Source organism: Neolamprologus multifasciatus, chromosome 2, assembly GCF_963576455.1.
Source record: "Neolamprologus multifasciatus chromosome 2, fNeoMul1.2, whole genome shotgun sequence".
Classification (NCBI taxonomy): Eukaryota; Metazoa; Chordata; class Actinopteri; order Cichliformes; family Cichlidae; genus Neolamprologus; species Neolamprologus multifasciatus.
In genome coordinates, this window is record NC_140440.1 from 1,973,158 (window position 1) to 1,995,291 (window position 22,134).

The window sequence follows — 22,134 nt, forward strand, 5'->3', positions numbered from 1 at the left end:
TGAAACACTGTTGAGCTATGGTGTTGATTTTCCACCTCTTTCGCACAGTTGCTTTTTATTAAAACAACAGTTAAATCATGACTGGAAATCTACCTTTCTTTATAAGTATTTTAACCAATACTAAACTACTGCATGTTTCCATCAATACTTAAACCACCTAAACACATAATTGTACTTATTCCTCAAATTGGACACCCTTTATAAAAAACAACAACAAATGTCTCACAATGTATCATGTCAATATTAATATCCTAAAATAAGAAAGCATTGCATGTGATGTTACAGAGAAAAAAAATAAACAAAAAAAGGTCAATAGGCATGTTTCGTTTGCTAAATACTTTATTAAAAGACAGTTTCCTATTTACATTTATATGTTTCACAGAAGTTTGTAATTTTTTACTCTGGGATGGGGATGCATGATGTGCGTCCTGCACCACCCATACCCATACGATCTGGGGCGTATCGGAGCCATTTCTGCACTGCTTGTGCAAAGACAAACTCGGACATAGAGTTTGCCCCTAACTGCTGCGTCAGGCCATCTAGGAAAAAAATACACACACACAAACAAAAAAAGTGAATTAGAGCACATGAATAAGCTCTTGTTAACTGTCTTCAGCGGGGAGAAAGTATGTAAACTCCTAGGCTGATAAACATGAAAGTCACCAGGCGTAAATCTGCAAACTGCCGCATTTGATTCCCAAAGAGCTATGAGCTGTGATAAGTGATAAGTCTTAGCATGGTGTGCCGTGTATCCTTTAAAACAAAATAAACATGAGGTCCTCGGGCTGTACAACTACAACCCGAGGACTAAACAAGCCAAAGACCAAAGACTCCATCTCCAGATTAACCGGACATGAAAGTCTTGTTATTAAGAAAGACAAAGTAATATAGCAAAAAAACTGTAAAACTTACCACCATATATGCATTTGCAGAGCGCTGTATCTTTAAATGCCATTTTTTGCTTTGTCTGGTCCTTGGTTTTTTTCCCTGCCCAGTTGAGTACCGAGGCCAGCTCATTTGTAATGGCATAAGCCATTACACGGCGGACTCGCACCTCCAGTGTGGTCCCTCCAATCAAGGCAAAGCGTCTCACCTATAGACACATTTTAAGAGATGGAATTAGCGTGTGTCATGTCTTAAATGTGTATGCAAGTGCTTGTGTGTTTAATCAACAGGCCGTTGTTGTGTATTTAAATCACATCTGACAGCTATTACACTTTATATACTTACCATTGCCTTATTTGCCTCTTATGATTGAAGAGCTGCCTCTGCATTGTTTAGCTCCTCAATGTTGTGCAAGGGCAAATCCAGAGGCAGTACCCCAGCATCTACCGATTCATTGCAGCAGGGATGGCGGATGGCTCTGACCTCCTCACGGAGTTCGTTAACAGCTGTCGTCAGGTCTGACAGCATAGCTAATATCTTTTGTGAGGTCGCATCTGTTTAAAAAAACAATTCCAGAAAGATTAATGGCTTAAGCAGTGAGAGGCGAAAAACTAATAAATAAATAATAAAACGCAGTTTACGTGTGGACAAAAGGTGCAAACGCAAGGTAGGTGAGCGTGCATCGTAAAGTTAGGTGAGCGTGCAACGTAAAGTTAGGTGAGCGTGCAATGTAAAGTTTGGTGAGCGTGCAACGTAAAGTTTGAATTGAGTGCGAATCGAAGCGGGTGCTCTCCAATCATTAAAAGTAACAAAGTCATTGAACACATTTATACAGTTACCTTTACGTTTATCAATCATATATCACAGATTTACAATTTTTTGTAGTACTATGCTAAAAAGCAACTACAGAGCAAAAGTCTGGGTCAAGCGCCGAGGCGACGGCAAGAACAAAGGAACCCTCGAAGCGTTAAAGCTAGCTAGCTAGCTTTGTAAGGGAATATAACGGAAAAGTATGAAACGAAAATGTTTTCTTTGTTGACTTTGTTCGCAGTGCAATTTATTTGTTGCCGGATTGTAAGATGAAAGGAGACACAATTTCGGGCTCCCACATTTTGTCCGAAACTTTACATTAACAAGTTTGTTTGTTTTTTACTGTTATTCAAATGCAACCGTGGAAATAACGAATAGATAATAATATTCATTCTTACCTTATATTAATCGTGGTGCAGGCCAGTGCAGTGCATGAACTGATGCCTTCTCCGGTCAATTCCGCTGAGAGTAAATCTAATGTCCCGCTCTACTGTACAAGACAATGGTTACCTGAAGGGATGTACCACTGTGAGAGGGGGGGCTATGGAATAGTCCAAGTGGTAGCAGCTTTAATTTCCCGCGAAACCATAAATCAATGGTTTTTCAACGTGATTGTTGTCACCTTGTCAACTATAAATAGATCAACAATCAACGATGACAGAACAACAGTGAATCAATGTTATTTCAATGTCAGTGTCAGGTTTCATCAGTATTTAAGTGTTGTTTCAACATTGGTTTTGTGTTGACATTTCAAGCATGACGATTCTGATGGTTCAGATGGAAAATCAACATCTGTTCAATGTCTCCTTGCTATCTGGGAGAGGAAAAACATGTTATTCAAGATAAGTTCCAGGTAGGGAACATTCATTATTAAAGTCACGGAAAATCACTTGGGCATGTCACGTGATCATTCGGCCTCAGGTGACTCTTTCACGTGTTTATAAATGGGAGCGGGTGCGGTCAAATCTTCAAATTTAACACAAGCATTGTACACATCCATAGAGGCAACTTTACGTTTCTGGATCATATTGCATACATTTGTAAATCGTTTGAGGGATTTAACTCTGCATACAGCAGCCATAGAGCGAGAGTCGGGGTACACGGTGGGCAAGCCGACCGCAGGGCTAACAAAAGCACCTTTGTAGCTTTATAACGGAAAGACATGAATGTATGTCATGAAAATGTTTTCTTTGTTCAGCATTGGTGTTGTCTGTGAAATTTATACTTTTCTCCTTCTGTTTAAGTTAGCTTTATTGATATCATACACACGTCAACCTTCAAATAACGAATAATTAAATTCTTACATTCTTACCCGATACAGCCAAGAGTGCCGTGCAGAAACTGTTGTCTCTGGTGTTCTGACAAAATGTCCGGTCAACTCTGCTGAGCTTAAATGGAATTTCCCGCTGCCTGGTGGGATGTACCACTGTGAGAGGGGTGCTATGGAATAGTCCAAGTGGTAGCAGCTTTAATTTCCCGCTCAACCACAAATCTATGGTTTTTCAACGTGATTGTTGTCATCTTGTCAACTATAAATAGATCAACAATCAACGATGACAGAACAACAGTGAATCAATGTTATTTCAATGTCAGTGTCAGGTTTCATCAGTATCAGTATAAATCGAAATTTAACAAAGGATAAGGCAAAACCACAAAGATTGAAAATACTCAGGATGTACTAATTTTAAAAGTACACAGTGGGTGCAACCATATTTACATATGATATGTAAACAATCAACACCTGAAACTGGAGGTAATACAAAGAAATAACTACAAGTGAAAAAAAAAAAAAACTACACTGTAAGGAAGCTAAGAATTAAACTAAACAGAATTCATGATAAACAAAACTCAACAATAAAACCCTGGGTCAGGACCAGGACACTTTCACAAAAATACTGCACTGTCCAGTGGTACGGTGAGACTACTAGTAAAACTAGCACTTACAGAGTTCCGGTAAATATGCTTTTGCAAGGGAGATAAATGTTACACTAATATTTGATATTGACAAGTAAAAAATGTTACATTTAGATTTTTAGGTTGTATTACCAACGTCACTTTTAAAATCCTTCTCCCTGTGCAACTCCTTCCATTTAGGAAATGCTCCTGTGCCAGTATATACAGCTGATTTATCCTGACCGGTCAATCTGTTCCTTTCTTTCACATTTTCACTTGTTTGATGAAGGCAAATCTTTCTCTGATGATAAAACAGGTATGATCATTCATATCTTGAGTCTGCTTACTCTAGCCACATATGTAAAACTTTATTAGCTGGAACAGTGGGTAAATATGGGTACAAAATCTAGTAAATTAATGTCCAAAAATTACTGACTGCATCTTTAACAAAATGTTTGTTTCTTTAGGGTCTGTATGGTTGTGCAGAGAGTCTCCTGTTCAATCAGCAGTTTTAATTCTGGATGTAAAGATTCCAATAAAGCTTATACTAAAATTGAATACAAAATTCAGGTCATTTCCCAACATCAGTCATGTTTTTAGAAAACACCACCGCATAATAACTCCTGCTATTAAAATAGTGGATAACAGTATTGATGCAATAGACAGCAAAAAATAAATAATGGCTGTGTTGTTCTTCTCCTGGATTGCCAAAGGCCTTTGACACAGTTGACTTTGACACCTTGGTGAACCGAATACACAACATTGGCTTATCTGTGAATGCTGTTCAATTGGTTTTGAAATAAGTTGCCAACCACAACTCAGTGTGTGCAGTTTGCTGGTCTTCTTTCTCTCAAGGACTCCATATTGCTCTTTTCTCACTAAATAAATAACCTTTGCAAACATTTATCAAAAGCTGCGTTCCATTTTTAAGCAGATGGCACCACTTTTTTTCAAGAGCATGCACATGAAGGTGTCTGTTGATTCTAGAATCTACCTACTCAAGAATGTTCATGTCTTTGTTAGGTTTGCAGTCTGGTAGTGATGTGTGGTCGCGAACGAAACAGCTCTTAGAGCCGGTTCCTGATTGGGAGCCGTATTTTTTTTTTCTTTCTCTCACCCTCTCTCTCGCACTTTTTTTCAGCTTCACTCCGCATGCGAGCCTTGTGCTTTGCGCTGGGAAGAGGGGGGAAGGGCGGTAGTTACACTCGCAGTAACACAGGAACAAAGCTGGAAGGAAAGAGAGAGAAAGAGAGCCAGGGACAACAATGTCACATTAGAAAGGTATAGAGATCATCCACAACTATTGTCAGTTGCGGATGATAAAGAATTCAGAAAGTTTATTCATGCAGGCCCATATGACAGAGAATATGCATGTTCTTTTTGTTTTCATATTTTAATTCATATTTTATTGTGTTGTGGTTTGCAGTGTTTTGTGTTGTTTCACTTTAAATTTGTAAAAGGAAAAAGCTGAAAATTTAAACAGTTAAAAGTTGAAATGTAAAAATATTGTTTTTTGTATTATATGATTTATTACATTTTATGTGGAATGAATAAATAAAAGTGTACTTACGGTGGCCTCTAGAGACAAAGCACATACGAACTCCAAAACACGTACAAACCCTGAAGCACGTACAAACTCCGAAGCACGTACAAAACACAACAGAAGTGCTCCAGGATGCTAGGGGCAGTGTTGAGCTTTTGTTACCTAGTGGCTACACAAGCCAGGAAGTACCAATGACCGGATTTGGTGTGTGGTAGTAACAGGTAAATTTTGAATATATATTTGAATATATAATACACATATCCTTTCAATTGTGTCATTTAAGTGATCTAGGTAGCTCTGTTTTAGAAGTTCAGTTAATGCTAGAAATGTGTTTTGGAGTTGGTACGTGCTTTGTCTCTAGGGGCCACCGTATATATTTATTTATAAACATATATAAATAAAACCACTTTTTTTTTTACATTAGTAACTCCTTTTGTGCATAATTTTATATTGTTGTTAATAATAAATTAATTAAATCAACAAAACAACCCAAAGAGCTGGTTGGGCGCCTTTTAGTGAGTCGAGCCGAAAGAGCCGGTTCTCTAAAAGGAGCCGGAAATCCCATCACTACAGTCTGGGGACTTTCAAGTTTCAAGCTGGCTCCAATAGAAAGCTGGGCCCTAGGTGGAGACTGGAGGTACCAACTTTAAACTGAGAAAGCTTTTGATTTAAAGCTGGAAGATGGTTTAATTTTCACTATGTTGGTGAATTACAGAATCAAAATAACAAAAATGTTTTGCAAATATTTTTGGACCTAAGTAAAATCATTTAGATGGGGTCACAGTATATCTGTACCCCTTTTAGGAACTGGTGGGGTCCATCAAGGTGGGACATTGTCACCTGTACTCTTCAATTATATTAAATAATTTAATAAATGTGATGCCCCACACTGGATGAACAATGGGAGCAGCATATTAATAATCTTATGTATGCTAAAGACATAATTATCCTCTTTTAGTATTCACTTTCAGCAACTGATCAGTCTACCTGTTATCTTTATAATTTGCAGTATGACACTGTATGCAATTTTAATTTCAACTACAACAACAAGAAGAATCTCTAATTTTAATGCCTATTTTTGTTCTAAACAATAATGAATTTTTTTTGTAGTCTTTGTGCTGTTTCTTTATTTCTTCTTTTGCATTACAGTCGACTGCAGTGTCTGAAACAATGTTACTTAATGTGTGGGCTTGCTCTGTGATTTAATTCACTAGAGCCTGTTATAGTACACCTTACACATATGCAGGTAAACTGAGGTTACAGTATACTCTCACCTATTACAATTAGGTGTTTGGATGAAATCTGAACAGGTAAAACCCAGGGGCAGAGCCGCAGTTACATTCAGCATAAAATATTATTATACAGTCCATAATAAACATCTATTATTATAATATACAGTTTTATTCCTTCAAGGACTCTTCCTCTAATGTCCTTGCCATAGCTAATAAAGCAGAAAGGAGAAAGTTCTAATTAAATTATTTACATTAATTTAATAGCTGCTTCTTGTACTTTATGTAATACCATTTTATGCTTTAGAAACATCCTTTCTTCCAGTGTGTGTCTGCACTCAGCACAACCCTTCTGCTGTTTGCGTCATTTGAGACTTTAATGTGCACTAATTAATGAAGCTGGATAAAGCAATGCTTTCTCAATTAAGTTACACTCCTTGTGCAGTGATTGGTTTAAACATACAGAGTGGTTGTTTATCTGAAAGGAGTTTATGTTGCAATTAGTTTTGCAATCTTGTATCAGCCTTCTGAAAAACATTGCATGACATGATTTACATGGGTACAGTGACCAATGACCAAGGCAACTGCTTGCTAAGTGCAAAAAAATTAAATGAAATCATGACTCAAAGGGGGATTTTTCCTTGTCAATAAGGGGTTACCATCCTTTCTTTACTGAGCCATTTTATGAACTTTTGAGATACGTATTTTTACATTGTTTGTGTTTTTCTTGTGCTTGAGTGCTGCTTTTATGTTCATGATTAGTTTTCTTTTAAATAATTTCTTGTTATTTTTCTCCTGTTTTTAACTTGGACACTTTTGCTTATTAGCACAGAGGAGCATAGCTGATGCTTTAGCAGTGGGACGGAAAATAGTTGGGCATTTTAAACATTCTGCCTTAGCCTACTCCCGCCTCGAGCACATTCAGGGACAGCTCAACCAGCCAATAAAGAGACTGCAGCAAGACGTACAGACGCGCTGGAACAGCACGTATTACATGCTCCAGTCCCTCATTGAGCAAAAGCGAGTGCTGGGCGTGTCCGAGCACGAACTCCCTGACTATCTCACCGCTCACCAATGGGCTCTTATGGAGACGACTGTTGCCATCCTCGCCCCCTTTGAGGAACTAACTAAAAAAGTGAGCAGCTACGACGCACTAGCCTCTGATGTCATCCCAGCTGTGACTGTGCTTGTGAGACTTCTAAACAGACAAACAGACGAGTAAATACCTCTCAGCCCCATGTAGCAGTGTGGAAAGTGAAAGGCTTTTTAGCTCAGTGTCACACATTATAGATGAAAACAGAAACAGTCTGACTGCTGATAATGCAGAAAAGCTACTTTTCTTAAAAAAAACCTGCCACTCACTTTTTCTCTCCATTAAGTGAGTCATCTTAGACTTGATGTTAATACCTACCTCAGTTGCACTGACTGCCACAGTTCTATGTTGGTGGATGTTGTTAGTTTATTCAAATATTGTGCACTAAATAGCAAAGATGTTTATTAATGCCCCTTGTGTTGTCCAAAGCGGCAGAGTTTACAATAAATCACTGTTTAAATTTTTTTTCATAATTATTTATTCTGTAATATGTTGCATACAACATGCTTTTCATTTTAAATAAATGTTCTTAATTCCAAACCAGTCCCTTGTTTTTTTTTTGTTAAATTATAGGACTAAAGCTGTTACCTGTAAATTTAAATCATGTTTTTATTAAGTACTCGGTATCGGTATCGGCGAGTACTGAAATGCAAGTACTCGTACTCGTTTCCAAAAAAGTGGTATCGGTGCATCCCTACTTGAACCCTATACAAATGATAACTATTTGACTTCTAAAGTTCTGTTCAAGTGTATTTTGTTTCTGTGTCGGTGAATTTAATAATCACGCTCGCTGTCCTTGCTGCAAATCCAATTCTTTCAATTGTGACAAGGTAGTGGAAGAACTGAGCGGCTTTGCCTGAGCAGCTAGAGCCTGGAGGGAAATACTACTCGCAAACAGCTCACTGATTAAGTTATTATGGTGTTTTCACCTGTGTGTGTGTTCAGTATTCTGTGTGACGCAGCACTTTAAGGGAGGATACAAGGGTGGCAAAGTTAATTACGGCACTTATTTTCCAAAACCTCAGCATATTCTTGTTACATATTCTTTTTTCCTCATTAAATGAATACAAATGCACGCTACACTCACCTTAAACGCTTATGTAAACATAAAATAGTGTCCAAAAGCAGAAGCACCAGCCTGCAGTAATATAACATGGAACAATAGAAAATGTGTCAAAACGAATGTCAGCCCGGCACTTCAGTGCTGCTTTTGTACCTTAATATAACTGACTGAGACTTTGTATAAGACTTTATGTAACATATTTATTTGGGTAACCTGCTGCACATCTAAAATATTTGTGGCCTGACTAAACTACTACTGTGATCAGATTGATTACTCTGATGAGTACCTTGTTTTCTTGTCAAGATAATTTCTGTGTAGGTTCTTAGTCGTTCAGGTCATGGTAGTCTTAAAATCTTGAAAGAAGGTGACTGAACTTCTTGAAGTTATTTGAACAACTTAAAGAAATCCAGTTGCTTTCTTTCAAGCTCTTAAGAAAGTCAACCTGGAAAAATAACAGTTTAAAGAAATCGTTTGGCTCTCAGTGAAGGCGGTCGCACTTTTCTCCTCTCCTCCTTACCCTTATCTTCCCTGCTTAGCCTCTTGTGTCCTTGTCTTGTCTCGTGTGTATTACTTTCCCTGGAACAGTCTCTCACTGTCGTTCTCTAAAACCTAAAAGAGAATTATGGATTTGATCAACTGGTCTCTGAATGCTATTGACACCCTTTTCTCAACGAGAAGTCTGGGCTCGGGAGAGCCCGAGTGCCCTGGAGGGACTTTCCCTGCCGGATACACGATGGACGGGTGGCAGAACTGGAGGGTCATGTGCCTGGCGGGACTGTCGATCGAGGACGCTGAAGATATCTACCTATTCGGAACCATGATAACAGGGTTCTTGCTGATCGGAGCTGGCTTGGCCCTGACTTATCGGAGAAATAAGAAAGCGGAACCGGCTGTTCAAACCCCCCAAGGCTGCCCACTGGAATCGAAGCGATGGGACGAGGCGCGACCTCTCACAACGAATGCAGCATGGTTAACACCTTGGAGACGCTTACAGCTGCTGTGAAGACGTATGGTGGGATACATCAGAGAGAGGCCTGCTCAAAATGAGACCCTTGAGCGAAAGTTGGATCACATCGCTGAACGGATCACTGCAGTTGTGAGGTCTCAGAATCAAAAGAATGACAACACCACGGAACAGAAGTTTGATACCATCATGGGGAGGCTCGCGGCTCTCCAACGGGAGATTGAGAGACCAGCGTCAGAGTGTTAAAGAACAGCTTGAAATTCTCCTGAGCTGCTCGCATAAAAAGAAAAATCAACAACATCAACATCATAATGCGGACACCACCACGGCGCCAGCTGCACAGGCCCAAGGATGGAGCCAAACAAACACTCCCTGATAACGACTGTGATTTGACTATTCTCCCCATCCCATGCAAGGCCACCTGGATTGGCTGGAGGACTGTTTACTTAGCCTGATAGGGCGAAGGACACTGTCTCAGCTGAACTATGGACACGCACACACACACACTTACACTGATAAGCACTCACTCATCTCCCCTTCCCTTTCCAACGCCTTTGATGCTTGTTGCCTCCTGGTAACACGAGGCGGGTCTGGGCCCGCACTGGAGAGACGGCGCAATGGCAGGATGGCTGCTGTGTTGCCTGGGATTACTCCTCATCCCCTACCCAACCCTGTAGCTTGTCATGTCTTTCACAATGTTGTGCTGTGGACATTCATGTGCTTTTTTGTGCAGAGGAGTTTTTTTGTTTCCTGTTCTCGTGCTGTCCTATCATGGAAGCACAGCATGAGTAGAGGTCTCTTTTTTTTCCTCTAGTACTTTCCCGTTGTTGTGTACATTTCAGTGTTTTTCTGTAACACTACCGATCTCCAACTTGTATCCCCATGTAATGTCTGTGTTATGTGTGTAAGGTTGGGGGGGGGTCCCATTTCACTGCAGGGCAACCTGCACGTGGCTTTGATTGATTGATTGATTGAAATCGATTAAAATCCCCAAACTATCCATCATTGTCCATGATGAGTGTACTTCTGATCACAGACAATTACATATCCACATCAGCTGTCCATTGACTTCTCCTTTGTCACAAGGAGGCATCACAGCAAGTAGCTCTGCGTGTTTGATTTGGCAGATTTCTACACCAGATGCTTTAATTTAAGTCTCCATCTGGAATCAAAATGTACCAACAGCAATAATTAATTGTGAGAATGATTGAGAGTTCACCAAAGATCTGCTGCACCAACCAGGCATGCCAGATCCTCCTGCTCCCAATAAGAATGGGTGACAGATAAAGGAAGAGGGAGGTAGGTATTTATAGACACATGACAGGAATACGAGCGTCTGAAGTGTGGTCTTGCTCCTAAGCGATAAAATTATCTCCAGTATTGTGTCTCTGAAAGCATTCTCCTACTTTCCTCATATCATATCTCGTTATATAATCTTCCTGAAATGACTCCACTGAAATCAATATAACCTAATATAGGTCTACTTAACCTCAGACCATTCCAACATGAAAATGAGTTTGATGTCCTTCTAAAGCACTCGCTGGGAGCCAAATGAATTATAGAAGGGACTTGAATGAACTCCATCCGACTTCAATCGCAACTCGATAACTCTCGGTGTCTGAAGATGACTTCAGTGACCTGAAGATGAGTGGAGCACGCACAGTGACTTGATACGGTTGTTAGAAGCCCCTACACAGTACATATGGAGCCGACTGCAGTCAGTTAGTGATGACTGCAAAGAGCTTTGAGTGCATATAGAAGTTTTGTGCCAAAGGAAAAAAAAGATATTGTGATTAAAGTACCTCAGATATATATGAGCATGTTTGTGTCTATGAGTGTGTGTGTTTGTGTGTGTGCTTGATTGAACTTTAAAAGGCTTACTGCTTGGCTACCTACCTACATCTATCGTTTAAACCACACACACACACACAAACTACTTGTGAACTTGGTCTTGAACTGCTCTGTGCAAGATTCCCGAGGCAAAGAAATTGTGTGTGCATGTTGTGTGTATGTGTGTGAGTCTGTGTATGTGCGTGTGTACGCATGTGAAGTGGAAAATCAACATAGCCAGTCTGTATCACATGCCCTGGGGAGTAGACCAATCAATAATGGAGTGAACTGCAATACATCCACTCTGTCTCTCTCTCTCTCTCTCACACACACACACACACACACTGCTGTCCCAAGGGGGTTGTTTGGGTGTGTGTGTGTGTGTAATATATAGAGAGTAAGAAAAGAGTATATATGGGAGGGAAAAGGAAAATGTGTGTATGTGAGAACATGTCTCTCACGCACACACCGAGCCACAGTGAGCTAAGGTGCTTCCTGCAGGTGTTGTTGATATTGTGAATGTAAATCCAGGCTTTGTAGCACGTAGTCTCATAACCAATGCTGCAGGGTCTCACTTGAACTCACAGCTTATAAACTCATCGTAGGGAACATTTCACTTCACATATCTGCTCGTTTACTAGTTATTATTCTGGGTCTTCCAGAGTCCAACACTTTTTCTTCAAAAACGTCATATTACTCAGCACTCGTACCAGTAAATTCTGATAAAATCTGCTCAAAACATTTAGCAGCTTTTTACCAAAGAAAGTTTAAAATTCTTTTTTTCTCAACAAACAGAAGGCAGAAGGCAAAGTTGCCATAACATTATATCTGCTGACAGGTGATGTGAATACCAGATTATCTCTTCATCATGGCACCTGTTAGTGGGTGGGATATATTAGGAAGCAAGTGAATATGTTGTCCTCAAAGTTGATGTCAGAAGCAGGAAAAATGAGCGGGTTTGACAAGGGCCAAATTCTGATTGCAAGACAACTGGGTCAGAGCATCTGCAAAACTGCAGCTTTTGTGGGGTGTCCCTGTCAAAAGAATCAGTGGTGGACAAGCCAAGGTTCAATAATGCCCGTAGAGAGTGAAGCTGGCTTTCTGGTCTGATCAGACGAACTGCATCTCAAATGGCTAAAAAATAATGCTGGTTTTGATAAAAAAAAGTGCACTCAGTGAAAGAGTAAACAATGCATCACAGTTTGTTGCTTTGTTATGGGGCTGCATAGTGGGAGACCGGTCAGAAGGCCCATGCTGGCTCTTGGCTCCTGCAGTCCATGTGTATGTTAACTTTGACAAGTACCATCTACGTGGTGGTTCAGGAATGGTTTGAGGAGCACAACAACAAGTTTGATGTGTTGACTTGGCCTCCAACTTCCCCAGCTTTCAATCCAATTGAGCATCTTTGGGATCTAATGGTCAAACAAATCCAATGCATGGAGTCCCCAGCAACTTACAAGACTTAAAGGATCTGTTACAAACATCTTAGTGCAGATACCACAGCAGACCGGCCTTCAGGGTTCTACTGGAGTCGTTGTCTCAATGGGTCAGAGCTGCTTTTGCAGTGAAGGGAGGACCAACACAATATTAGACCATCTTTGATTTAAAAGCTCTGTCTAAATAAAAATGGTTAGTTTTAACCTTCCCACAAAGACTGCCACAGAGTTGCAAGAGCTACTTGTAGAAGGACTTTAGGTATCTCGCAGGTGTGGCCATTGACGCGCTGGGCAGACAGCAGTCTATGGAACAACACTACATGAAACCAGAAACACATTACCTTGACTCAGGTCCTGTTATCATAAACTCAACTCAACAGCTTTTCCAAAATAAAAAAAAACAAAATGATTCAACTGAGTCATCTCAGTGTAAACTGAGGTTTTGGACAATAAGAGGTACTCTCAAAGTAGTACTTTGATGATTTAGATGAATTATGTGTCCACTTCCCTTATTTATAGCTATACTAGTTAATAGCCTTAACACATACAGGTATGTTTATCTCTAAATTCTTGCCTTTCTAAGTAATTGTATGCATTGCAGTAGCAGTAATTAAAAATGAAACCTGCAGTTCCTATAATGTCCACTTGAGGCAACTGAGGCTAGCTCCAAAAGCCAATCAATCTCCATAACTACAATGTAAAATTGACCAACTTTACTGCAATAAAAAGTATGTTTATAGTTGAAGTTTGGCCTCTATGGAAAGTTGCCCATAAAGTGGGTGAATAATTTTTTTTTTTACTTATTCTTTTTAATGCATCAAAATTGATAGGGCTTACATTTATGGATGTGGGTGTTTGTAGCTGACTGGTGTCTGCTCACTGAACTGGATCTCACCACTGTTTTTGTGCTGTTTGTGTATTTTGGAGCTTCATTAAATTATCTGATGAATAATATGGCTAGCTTCAGGGTTGGTGAGTGAAACTATAATAATGTTGATGATTTAAGGTGCAGAGCACAGTCACATCCATATAACCTGCTCTCTGTAGACTTTCCCAGGCAGAGTTTATATGTGGCAACATCCCTGATGATGATGATGATGATGCTAAAAATAAGAAAATAATAATAAAAAAGTAGCTGCACTCTAATGAACATATTTTAATTTTTATCACATATGGCATACGTGTTCATGGTATCGCACATTCCAGAACATGTCAGAAATCATCATCTTCATATTTGCCGTTAACATAATAGGTCATGTGGGAGGGGAAGTAAAGATTGTTTCAACACAGTAAAAATCATCTTAATACTAAAACATGGTATGCTGTGTATGTGTGTGTGTGTGTGTGAGAGAGAGAGAGAGAGAGAGAGAGCAGAGTAATCCTTTCCTGTAGTCCGTGAGTCTGATATTGTGTCTGTTGAGATTGAAGTCTCTGGTTGATTTTAAGCATGATGTCCTCCCAGCACTACTGCACATACAACAGACGAAGCATTTCAGACACTGACAATGACCAAATTAGTGGCACAGTTAATGCAACGCATGCCGCCCTGCACAGACCAGGGAGAGAGAAAGGGAGACTGCAGAGTACTGTCTGACTCTCACTCTCGTCCCCTGATTTCACTCTATCTCTCATAATGGATGAGAGCATCCGCTGTAAATCTGGAATGGTTGGATGCACAAGTGCATGCATGGACAAACACACACACACATACACACACACACACACACACACACAGAGGTGGTGAATCTAGGCTGGTTGCTTCTTTTATAAATGAGCTCTGCTGTGCAGGGAGGTCTGCAGTGATGACACTGCAGAACCAGGACGCCGTGGCTCACGCACACACACTGCAGAATCAAACACTGGCACACTAGACAAGTAAACACACATTCCATATACATGTGATTAGGAATGTGTAAGTTTGGGGCTAAGTGCCCTGGAAGCCCCTGACTGATCTGCTTCTCTGTAAATGGACTAATTATTATGTAGTGCTTTTCTTCTCACACGAGCACTTTGTTTTTTTATAGCTAAATGCTTTCTTTCTAACTTTAACATTTAGACAGAGACACATTATTTTAGATCAACTTGGGGTTAAATATCTTGCCCAAGGACACTTGGCAGGCTGGACCCAGTGACTGAACTACCAACCCTCTAATTAGTCAACTAGACTACAGATACCCAGTCTACACCACAACACACTGTTGCTCTCTCCCCTGCTACCTCCAAGGGTTATACCGAGGTGCTTTCAAGCCAACTGGAAGACGTGTGTTACATGTCCTCTCTCTGCCCCAGGATCTTCTACCAGCTGGACAAACCTGGAATGAGTCACCTTGAAGACATCCAGGTATAAACCACCTCAGCTAGCTCTTTTCAGTGCAGCTGAAATAAACAACCTTTGGAGGAAGCTAATTTCTACCGCCTGTATCAGCATTCTTAAGGCCTTTTCACATCGGACGTGTAACATCCGTGTGAACGTTTCATGGGTATTTTTCAAACGCACCTATTCTTTGTACTGCAATTGTACTGTTTATAAGATTGGGGAAACCTGCAGTCAGCTGAGACTGAAGAAGTCACTTGGATGAGTGACAAAACGTTTCTCCTACTGAAAACGCTACATCCAGATGAACAGAATCAACTTTTGGGTGCCTATTCTTTATGCAGTTGTTCACACAGACCATCTAATTTCACTGGACAATGCAGCATCTCGATTTTTCCGATGTTTCGGATCCGAATAAACAGATCTGACCAATCAGATCACTGCACTGGGCAACAAGTGTGTGCATAGCTCAAAGCGCACATCTGTACTGAATATATAATATGGAAATACTATTTTAACTCAGACACATAGCCAAACACTCTGGTTCACTTGGCTCTGTCAAATGATTTCTCTGCCTCCTATGATCTGGTCCCAACTCTGGTAACCAGAGTTCACACTGACATCTTTTCATGTGTATGAAAACTGTGATACAGCTTCAACTCCTGGATCAAACGATAAAATTCTCCCTGCTGCTGCCTTCTTGAAAGAATTGGATGAACCAGAATCACCGTTTCTTCACTTTCTCATTCAGGAACATCAGGACAGCTCCTCATCACTTCATGTCAATTTCAATTTTTTTTCAGAGTCTGTTTTTTGAGGATGGATTTTGCTCAAAAAGCAACGTGTGTGTAATAGCCTTAAGTCTTTTAAGGCTAACTACAGCAGAGGAAATCAACATCCCAGAGCATGCACCCCACATGGCAGATAACCATGAACTTGGAGGTGCTTATTCTCATCATAGCCACTTTGCACTTGGCAGCAAACTGCCCCAGTGGGAGCCAACAGGACCACATCATTCACAGAAGTAGAGATGTGATCCTAAAACCACTGAACCTGACGTCCACCCAGATCTCCCATAAAGGTTTTGCTGATGGTGAAAAAAACAAAAGGGAACAAGTCAATCAGTCTCCTTTATGTTCAGTGATTGATGAACAAATGCATATCAGCATTATACACGCAAACACCTCTGCTCCCTAATACATTCACACAGCGATTTAAAAACAGCCTCCCTGATACTTACAGTTTGGCTTTTCACCAGTAAGCAGTGACCCGCTGTTAATGCGTCGGAGTAAAAAACTCGGATTGCTGATGCATCGTTTCCTCTATCACACCGACTCATCTTCTGTTGATTAAAGTGAATATGTAATACTTAAATCACAATACCCTGTTGCCATACTTTGTCAGTGCAGCCACCAGTACACAGCTGAAACAGATAGCATTATGGCTGTTTTCATGTAGTGTACTGAGTGTGTCATTTAAGTTCATGTACGGGACTGCAATAGAAAAACACAGCAGAAACACTTCTGTTTGAGGATCACAGCTGTAGTTTTCACTTCCCTGCAACTGAGATGAGTCCTGTAGCTTCTGGAAGCACATTGTTTTTCAGCAGGCAGGCTCAGCACACAGTGGAGCATTTGATAGCCTTTTTGCCTTTTTTTTAGCCTTTTTTTTCCAATTTCAAATCACGTTTATTTCTCCTCTGTTGCCAACTCACAACAACAGTCACCTCAAGGCACTTCATGTTGTAAGGTAAAGTAAGTAAGTAAATTTTTATTTATATAGCACATTTCTAGATAAAAGATCACAAAGTGCTTTACAAGGTAAAAAAACAAAAACAGTCAAAAGTTAACAAAATGCTATTTTAAAAAGATGTGTTTTTAGCTGTTTTTTAAAAGTAATCACTGAGTCTGCAGATCTTAAGTTCTGAGGAAGAGAATTCCACAGTCTGGCGGCCACAGTAGCAAAAGCTCTATCACCCTTGGTTTTCAGTCTTGTATACTGAATAACAAGTAGGCCCTGATCACAAGACCTCAGGGACCTACTAGGGGCATAGGGCTGTAAAAGTTCGATGAGGTACGCTGGTGCTTGTTCTTGAAGAGCCTTAAATGTCAGAACCAGAATCTTAAAATGGACTCTGAATTCAATGGGGAGCCAGTGCAGCTGTATAAGCAATGGTGTTACATGAGAGTATTTCGATGTTTTTGTCAGAAGCCTTGCTGCAGCATTTTGGACAATCTGCAGACGCTCAAGGGAGTTTTGGTTTAGACATGTAAACAGTGAATTACAGTAGTTCAATCGTGATGAAATGAATGCATGAATAACAATCTCCAGTTCAGTACAGCAACAGCCTACAACAAAAAAACGACCGTGTTCCCACATAGCAAAATTGGTATGGCCCGGACCTGGCCCAATGTGCTTATACATGGCCCACATACCGCAAAGAATGACGGCCCTTTGGTGACCCAGATCTCGTTTGCCAGATGTGGCCCACACATGGGCCAGCACAAGGCCAGTTGCAGACACACTGCTGGCCCTGTGCTGGCCCAGAACAGTTTCAGCTCTGGCCCCAGATGTCAGCCTGATGTGTACCTTAATCAAGCCATGTAATAATAACATGTGCCGGAACATAATAGTGCAAAAGTAACATGACAAAACTCTATTCAGACACTGATTCGTACACTGCAAGGTTTGGCATGGACGGAAGGGACGTGTCCCCACCAATATTCAGCGATTATTGAATTGTCCCCACCAATAATTTGATCTCTTCGAGTAAAGAAAAACTAACCCGATAGAAAGAAAAAAAAAAACGATCTGCAGAAAGAGTTAAATTACGTTCTCTACTGGAGTCCTACGTCATGTGACAAATATGGCCAATGTGATTGGCTGTGCCTTTCAGGGAGCTCTGTTTAGTTTTAGCAGCGGCAAGCCTGCGCTGCGAGGACCTGCAAGGAGGAGAGCAGGATGGCAGCAAAAAGGAAGAACCTGGATATAAGAAAGTATTTTTCAAAGAAACCTGTAAGTCACTTAAAGCCAAGTTCACTCATAAAATGTGTCCGTCATAATAACGTTACAGGCTATGCTAGGCTTTGGCCCACATCAGTCTAAGTATGTACCCATTAATAAAGTGTTTTGGAAACTAACTGCACAACAGGCAGCACTCCCAGAGTAGCATTTCTAATTTTGATTGAAGCTGTCGGAGAAAACGGCAGCCTCGAGCAAGCCAGGATATTAGTTTACAGAGGCTGTTAAAATTAACGTCAAAATGTTGGTGACACAAAATATCATGAGGTAGTCACGATTTTTAAAATATTCCACCTTGTAGTGCAGTTTGCACAAATTGTTGTAAAAATGCACTCACCCTACAAACATTACTGATGTGTCAAGATCTGCACAATTTGACAGAAACACTGAGGCAGCTACCCATTTTATTCTTATTGTCATGTATGTCCTATTTGTCAGGTGACAGAAGAACCAACACAAAGCTCAGAGAGCAATGGTGATGCAAGATCACAGGTGAAATTTGATGATGACTTGATGGTTCATGACTGTATTTGAAGCACATGTGTGACTGCATGTATTTGGAATGTCTCACTGTTATTTATCAGGTGACAGAGGCAGCTCTGCCATGTTGTAGCTCGGACAGAGGTGAAGAGGCCAGGTCACAGGTGACTGACTGATGATTTGGTGCTATAGATTAACTAGTATTTATTATCATGACAATTGTCAGGCTGCTTTTAGTCATCCCAGTATCCTCAGTTGAGGCTGAAAGAAGCTTCAGTGCTCTCAGAACATTAAAAAAATGGCTAAAGTCAACAATGACTTAAATGAGATTAAACAATTCTGCTGTATGTCCACCAGGAGAGACTGGACAGTATAGATGTAAAACCAATATACCAGCAGTTTATCTCAGCTAACGAGAGGAGAAAGCATGTGTTTGGCTCCTTCACATAGTGGACATTGAGTTGTTGTGTGAGACACCAGTAGTATTAATGTCTGTTGCTGCAACAGTAGCTCATGCTTAGAATAAAAAATCCCAACTCATTGATTTGATCGGGGCAATAGTGTGGCTAAAATGTTGCGTAATTTTGCTGAGAGATCTTTTACTTTGTGGTAATCTTAGATGGACATAAACCACCAGGTCATTCAGTGTTCCTTAGTGCTAATGTATCAGAGATGTTGGTGTAATGTAACTGAAGTAATGTTGTTAAGTCCTTGAACTCATATTTATTTATTGTCAAATATGAATATGACTGTATTTCAGGGCCGGACTGGCCATCGGGCATACCGGGCATTTGCCCAGTGGGCCGCTCGTGATTTTTCGTTTTTATGGGTCGAGGAGGTCAAACTTTAAAGTTAAGGTGAAAAGGAATGCGATTTGTCCCGTACTACTTCAGCTAGAAAGTTGCAATCATGAAACTGATCAATGATCAGCTGATCGGCTTTTTTCTCTGCACCAGAAAGAGGAAACCAGCGGAGGTCGCATTAAACAACAGCAGCACGTTTAAGCTTGTGTGGCAGCACGAGGAGAGAATAAAGTAAATACTCTTCACAGTTTTAAAAGACAACGCCACTCTGGGAATTTCACCCAGAGAATAAGTAACACTAATCACCACGAAGGCAGTTAGGTTTGTTATACTCAGTACAGAGACGAGGTTCAATGTTAAAACAAGTTGACAATTTATTAATAATTATTTAAAACACCATATAAAAGCACAGTCATAAATATCCATGTACAAATATGCTTAAAAAGGTATTCAGAGCTGAGGCTTACCAGTGGAGGGGCAGGGATGCCACGCACAAACTCAAAAAAAGAAAACACACCAAGACACAAGTGCAACACAAAAATCACACACTCACACTAATAAGCTAAACAAGGCAGGTGTGTACACTCAAAGGATCCCACCACCAAGGCACCCTAGTCTCCTCCACGTCGGCACTCCGCATCTGAATAAAAGAAACAAAGAATTTTAATATATTACAACAAAACTAATGTAGCACTGGGGGATAACCCAACTGCATGACCACACTAGTGATCTGCAGCTATAAAAAGGGCCTCCCACCAGTGGCGTAACAAAAATCCAAACTACAAATCAAAACAGAAAAACAACATAGAATCTGGATAAAACTTTAAAATCTGGAGCAAATGGAATCGCCGTATTGCTCCAACTAGCCGTCTGCCTGACTATAAATTAATCATACGGTCAGTCAATATGTACGCCAGCTGACTCCCATAACCGGCATGCATATGGCCGCTGTCCACGCCGACATCCACTTTAAAAAGCTGGCAGCAGCAGGAAAAGAAACTTCGCAACAGGAAAAGAAACTTCGCAACGGGAACAGACGGTAAAAGCCAAGCAAAGCAAAGCAGCAGCACCTCAGTTAGCGTGGTGTTGGGTAAAACTAAGGCCCACACTTCCTGCAAAGCATAATAAATAATTACTATAAAACAAACAATAAAAGGCAAGGATCATAACGAAATTGAATTACGTACCGAGTAAACCCGCGTCATGAAACATGAGCAGGGGCTCATAGGAGGCTTCCACAGCTATGACCTAAAAACAATATCTGTTTACCACCAAGTAAGGTAATGCACACACTACAATGAGTAAACACCTACCAGCCGCGATGGAGGCTTCAGAATGATCTCTGCAACACCAAGGGGAAGTCAGGTGACCAAAAAGGAGATCACAGGTAAGCGATCCAGGAATGCTCAAATGGCCACTATTTATACTAGCGCCCCCTAATGCGCCAGGCTGAAAGTGGGTTGAACCAAGGAATAACATTCCTCCTGCCACACTTGATCAGCTGTTGTTACCATTTATTTAATATTAATTTCTAGTATCAGCTGATGTTTTCTGGAGCCACAGCTGTAAAAGCTGCTGGTCATGATGTCGATTTGGGTATGTGGTGAGAGGGAAACATGAAGATGAAACCAGGAGATGTCCTTACTGAATCATCACACCTGAACAGGTGATGGAGAAACAGGTTTACCTTTTAGGTGACATGAGTTGAAGGGAAGTTCTGAACTGTTTCTGAGAGACAAATAACACCAGGATCCTTTTCTATGTAGCTGAACAACACGTTCTCATTCCCACAGCGTAACATTTTACGCTAGGTGACAAATCGTCAACATATTACGTTTTCGGCTACCCACCACGTTCCTAAATGACGACCTCGGAAAAATGAGGAAATATGAGAACCGTATGGACTCAATCTACACATGTTCGCTTTTTTTCTTCAAATCGCTTAGAAACACGCTATTTAACATCATTAAAGTCCTGGTTAAGATCAGGAAAAAGGTTATGGTTAGGGCTAGGGATAAGGTTAGGTTTAGGGCTGCAATACAGGGCTGGAACGTCTATTACCGCGGGAGCGTCATTGCACTGGATTTCAGCCATAACCCGCCGCGTACCATAAGAACGCCGAAGGTCTCCTGCTGCGTTCATCAGGAACGCCGCGGGACGTGACAAAACGTCGCCATGTTACGTCTCGGGAGTGAGAACGGGCTCAGCTGAAAGCTGGTAACTGTGCAGGGGCGGATCTAGCAAAGTTTTGCCAGGGGGCCAGGTAGGCCATTAACAGGGAAAGGGGGGCACAAAGAAATACTTTTCTTTCTTATTCTCATTTAAAATGTCTAGCTTTTAACAAATAATTATCTGAATCTTTCAACCAATGTTTTCATCTGATGTAAGATGTATAGAAATCCATTATTGTATTCAGTAAATATTAAGTCTAGTTAGTATATACCCTAGTAAGTTATAGTATTCTTTACTTTGTTAAGGTACCATCTGTGCAGTCTGCAATTCTGTTGAAGAAAGATGTTGAATCTATTTAATTACTGGAGAAAAATAATAGATTTATGTGCATTTGTTTTATACGTGCATTACATTTAAATTGGTTTTGTTAGTTAAGCATCTTGAGGCAGAGGGTGGGGGAGTGGTTCTCTACTTTTTTTCTTTTCTTTTTTTGCTGGGAGTTGGCAACCCTTTTAGTTATAGGTATATGTAATTATAAATTAGGTGTTACTGTTTAGAATACCAGAATAGGGAAGGTGGTGTAGGTTTAAGCTTATTA

General features: G+C 40.5%; 1 long non-coding RNA gene across 2 annotated transcripts; it reads right to left on the reverse strand.

Annotated features, from left to right (window-relative positions):
* Positions 1-415: 415 nt before the first annotated feature.
* Positions 416-2,493, reverse strand: LOC146523811 (uncharacterized). Of its 2 annotated transcripts, XR_014869119.1 has the most exons (4): positions 2,094-2,493; positions 1,231-1,439; positions 913-1,093; positions 416-539 (listed from the first exon to the last, which is right to left on the reverse strand). It is a non-coding gene; the product is annotated as an uncharacterized LOC146523811 (long non-coding RNA). The 2 variants fall into 2 exon arrangements; XR_014869115.1 differs by lacking the exon at positions 2,094-2,493 and having other exon boundaries at positions 1,231-2,053.
* Between the last annotated feature and the right edge of the window lie 19,641 nt (positions 2,494-22,134).